This window comes from Myxine glutinosa, chromosome 1 (genome assembly GCF_964187855.1).
Source record: "Myxine glutinosa chromosome 1, kmMyxGlut1.1, whole genome shotgun sequence".
In the NCBI taxonomy this organism is placed as follows: domain Eukaryota; kingdom Metazoa; phylum Chordata; class Myxini; order Myxiniformes; family Myxinidae; genus Myxine; species Myxine glutinosa.
This window is the reverse complement of record NC_136261.1, coordinates 347,012,151-347,017,639: the sequence shown is the minus strand read 5'-3', so window position 1 is coordinate 347,017,639 and position 5,489 is coordinate 347,012,151.

The following is a 5,489-nucleotide window of genomic DNA, read 5'->3' as shown; positions in this document are numbered from 1 at the left end:
GCTTTGAGGTATTAGTGGGAAGCATTGAAGCGCGTGATCCATTTATACAAAACTAGCCGAAAGCACCCGGCTTTGCCCGGGTTCTTTTTGAATGAATTTACTACTATAATTCAGCTTTTACTCGCGGCCATAGAAGATTGACTACTATAATTCAGCTCAGCTTTTAATTGCGAAATGGGCCCAGCCTGGCCGAAGCGGCCTCGACCGGCCTCGCCACCTAGCCTATAACCTTCCCGGGGCCCGTCCCCACATTTTTAGTTTCAGAGGTTTCCTCCTATCTTTCACCGTTCAGGAGATTAGCGCATGCAGACAAACAAACAAACAAACACACAAACAAAAACTTTCTTTTATATAGATAGATAGATAGACGAGGTACACTCCAAGGAGATTTAGACACCGAAAGAAGCCAATTGCACCACGACTCAATATGCACATCCCATCATCAGTTCACTAATCTTCAACCTGCTCAATAATGTTAACACCATATTTGTGTACTGTATTTAAAATGTTAGTTAACACAAAGCACACGCAAATCACTACCATAAAATGCTGGCTTGCATACTTCTTTTTAGGGTTTGTTATATGTTATAATTTATGGAGTGATCTTTGCCTATTCCTTGACCATAACAATTGTCAGTTCCATAAGAAGAGTTGCTATCATGATGCTCATCTCCTCTTTTTCATACCAAGTCTGGAATTTGGGCAATTACACAATGGCCTACTCTTATGGAAAGCACTGTAGGGTATTTGATGTGCACTAGGTAAGCACAGGTAACAGCCAGGGCATTGTAATTTATCAGGCAATCTTCTGCTTGTGAGGCACATTAGGATGACATAAATTGTAGTCGGATTATTTTGTTTTTGAAATTGAACCCATATGAGATGGCAAAAATGGGAGGTTGCTCCCTCTGCGCTATAACCTGTCAACTCATCTTACTGAAAACCTACATCCCATAATACATCGATTCTTATATGAGTTCCCTTACAAGGAATTACTTGGCCATTAGGTCCAAGCCTGTATACTCCTCACCACATACAAGGCTTTCATCCCCAGCTCAATGGAATACTGTTCCCCCCTCTGGGCCGGTGCTCCTGCCTCACACCTAGCTCGACTTCACGCTGTTGAAACCAAAGCTTTCAGAATCATTGGAATCTCCTGCGATGAAGCAAACTCCGAGGGCCTTTCACTTACTCACCGCAGGCAGGTTGGTGGTCTTTCTGTCTTCTACCGACTCCTCTCCGGCCTTGCTCCCCCAGCTCTCTCTGTGCTCTGTCCCCCAAATATTCCTACAGGTCACACAAGATCTGCCAGCATCCCTCATGGTTAAACTGACAAAATCTAGGCTCTCTGCTCACCTTCACTCTTTCATTCCCCTTTTCTCCCACCTCTGGAACAAACTCCCCCACTCCCTTCAATCCCACTCCTTCCTGCAGGTCTTTAAAACAGCTGTTCACCACCATCTCTTATCTTCCCCCATCCAAAACCTTGATCTTTTCTACCCCTGCTAATTCACCCCAGATACTTTTTCGAAATTCCAACTTCTTTCCTGGAAGTCCTTGCAGTGTCTATATGTTTTATACCTCTCCCACCTCCCCCCCAAGCCCTCTCCCTCCCACAGTTCTCTCGATGTCCCTGCTCTCAAATGTTGTGTTTGTGTCCTTCGCCCTTTCTCCCCATCTTATCTACCGCTTCCCTTATTTTGTGTTTTATGTGTTGGTTTGTGTGGGTTGGACTTTTTGTGTGATTAATGTTAGCTCTTTCACGAGCCTCGATCTTGTATACAAAAAAAAAAGCCTGTACAATGGTTGCCAACTTGTGCTTGTTTGTCCATACTCTTATGTTGACGTCAAGCGAGGAAGCAGCATGGACCACATTCAAAGTCTTCGGTATGATTCAGCTTCGATCCCCCAGACTTAGAATGGACGCTCTAACCACAATTTCATGAGTCTGGTACATAAATCGATATCCCATTATTGTCAGAATCTATACCACTCCAAAAATATACTCTTCCCTCACCAAACCCTGTGTTCTGCTCTGTGAGACCTCCTTCAAGAAGACCTCAATGCAACAATGGAATGGAGAGGCTGCTGCTACTGCTCCATCCAAACAGACTTCCATTTGGTGCACATTGCAAATGGAAAACTACACAACGTCCACATCAGTTCTGTTTAGCAATGTCGAACAACCATTTATAATGTGCTGTTGATTTGACAAGTTGTAGTCTCTTTGCAAAGATATAAAAGTCGACGAAGAATCTAACTTGTTTTTGTATATAGTCGATGCTCTTGGAGGAGCTAGAACATCGAGCGGCTCAGGAAGTAACGGAGCAAAAAGAGAGGGGGGAAATACACAAACAGGAGCGTTAAGGGACAAAATAGAGGGAGACTTGGTCAGAGAAAGGATGTGGGGAAGAGTGAGGGCCAGAGGAGGATGCATGGGGTGAACAAGATGGATACAGATGAAAACTCTCAGGAAGGAAAAACTGGAAACCTGGAATCAGGTGGGCTTGGGAAGGGTTAATAGAGGTAGAAAAGATCATGGTTTTTGATTGGCAACTTTCTGAGATGGGGTGACCAACTGCCAAGAAGACCTGGAGGGGAAGAATGAGAATGTGGAAGTTGGTTCCGCAGGTGGGGAAAAAAGAGGAACAAATGAGTGGAGGTGAGCAGTGATCCTGGATTGTGGGAGTTTCACCAGAAGGGGGTTGGTGGTGGACTGTGTGCACCCTGCAAAAACCTGGGGGGCAGAGGAAGGACTTAAAGAGCAGAGGGTGCAATACCAGAAAGAACGCGGTAGAAGACAGAGAGACCACCGACCTGTCTGCAATGGTGAAGGTGATGAGCCCATGGACTGATAGTGATAACAGCTTCATCATGGGAGATTCCAATAATCTTATCGGCCTTGGTTTCCACGGAATCAACCTGAACAAGGTGTGAGGCATCCGAGCCAGCCAAGAGGGGAGAGCAGTACTCCATCAAGCTGAAGGCCTTCTAGGTGGATAGGAGTTCAGGTGGAAGAACTTTGTACGACGGAGGGTGCCCAGTCGGCGGCTGGCTTTGGAGGCCAACTTAGAAGCGTGGTTTGCCCAAGAAAGACCATCGATGATAGTGAGGCCCAAAAGTTTGGATGATTGAACGATGAGAGTGTGAGATTTGTCACAATTGAAAGACATATTCCAAGTGTTTGACCAGCTTTTAATGTTTTTACCGTCTGAAGAGAGGAAAGCGGCTGCAGCCTATCTGAAGGATGAGTGATGTCACGGCAGAGTGTGGAGTCATCACAAATATATAAAGAGGATTTTCCAAAGAGTCAGTGATCCTATTAATTGATGATCTAAGATGAGGCCATTACAGAAAGAAAAGGAACGATTTCGTATCTGGATTCCTGGATTTTGAGACGTAAAGCGTAGCTTATGTGCCCCTCGTCAGTGCCTAAAACTCTAATATAGGGGTTAAACGTCAAAGGATGGTCGAATTAATGCTTCTCAAGAGCAGACTTAAACTGATTTAACGTGCCAGACTCAACCACGTGAGTAGGAAGAGAATTCCAATTATTTATACAACGGACGGAAAAGGAGCACTCTCAGATTTTAGTCTCAAAATGAAACTTCTTCAGTTTGAGTGAATGCCCTCTTGTCCTGGTCGATTCCTCTAGTGTGAAAAACTTCTTATAGTCCACATTATCCAATCCTCTGAAAATGTTAAAAATTTGAATCACCTCTGCTCTACTTGGTCGATATGCAAGAGTTGTTAGACCGAGTGCCCTCAATCTATCTGGGTATATCAAATACGATTATAGGCAGAGGTATCGATCCACCAGGGGACGTATGCTCTGAACCGAGTACCTGAGTATCGTTCTTGTTGCATTGTGTTCATCTTTTTGTTTTCATAACTGATGCAGTTGCCAATAGAGTCTGATAAATTCAAAATGCATGTGCGCATTTTCTCCTTCATTTAATACTCGTAAATTGGGAATTCCCAATAAATTTCGAAATGGGAATTCCACTTGGTCCATCATAGTCAGGCAAAGTGATGCAATCTGCTTGCTCCGCCAAGGAAGGTCTCTATGTTGTACCAGTCCACTTTTTGTGGTGACTCGTAATGTATGCACTTTGGACTGAAAGGGATGAGCATGAAAAGGGACGGTGTGAAGAGGTTACGTCGTGCCCTTGGGATGGACATGAAAAGGTCATGCCATCAACTTCCATTCTACAGGAAATTGATAACAAGGCAGCCATCGCTGATCTTGTGCATCACATCCATCTGGCTTCAAGGATTTATTTTACAGTTTACTGCTATCACAACTCAGGTTTCAATCCTGCCTTGTGAGCAATAGTCCATGTATTTCCATGATTTACTTCCATTTTTCTGGAGTCACTTCACAGTCATGGGAGAAGGATCATGATGTCGGGTTCTTCAATGCTCTACGGTGATGGCAAGCCTTTTGGCAATGGCAAAAGTGCTTTTCCAGTTTGGAAAGATTTTTTCTTGGAGGGCAATGTTCAACCGGGATCGCCATTTACGACGATATTTTATTGTGGGAGATCCAGCCCTGAAAACAAAAGAAATTCCTCGCTCACATTCACTGCAGAAAGCTGGTATATTGGGATCATTTGTAACATCTCTTAAAAAACGACACTTCAACAAAAAAGAACATGCAAGGGATGTGATAAAGAAATTATTATTACAAATAGTTACAGTACGACATCATCACAAAAGTGATATCCAAACACCGAAAAGAACACCAGCAGTTTCACAATCTTCCCTTCCTATGGCAGTTTGCGAACAGTGGGAATCCAGGAAGTCGAAATCCGACTCCTAGACCAAGCCCCATCCCAGATCCCACTCCAAATCCCGTATCAACCCCTGATCCGGTAATAGTTTCTGCACCACTTCTAATCCCCAGCGCAACATCGGCCCTGTGAGATCCCGAACTGGTTCCAGAACCAGTCGTATGAACTACAGTTACAGAAGGACCAATCTCAGATGTGACTTCAGCTTTAGCTGCAGATTTTACCCCGAAGCGAGCTTCGGTTGCGGCTTCGTCTCCAGCTTCATCGATGCATGAACGGAAGGCCGGTGTTGCACTCTCTTTGCCATTCTCCGCACTGCTCTCCCCACGCCGTTTACGCCTCCGGCGGAAGTTGCCATTGTCAAACATTTTTTCGCAGTTGGGGTCCAGCATCCAGTAATTTCCTTTACCTGAAAGAAAACAAACAATGGCATTTTTTTTAAAGCACAACCTCATCATAGGTCATGTCCCATTTGTGGTATGGGGTTCAGGACTTGGGAAGCATGTAAGATTGACCCAAGTGATTCACTTGGCTAGGCCCGACGTTCAACTGGAACTGGTAACCACAGGTATTTGGAATTTTTTCAATTATTTGGCCTATTTGGCGATAATTTGGCATACCTTTCATCGAAAGACACTCTAGGATCTTAAACATCTACCATTAATTTGAGGAGATGTGGCTTCAGCTTCATGTCCG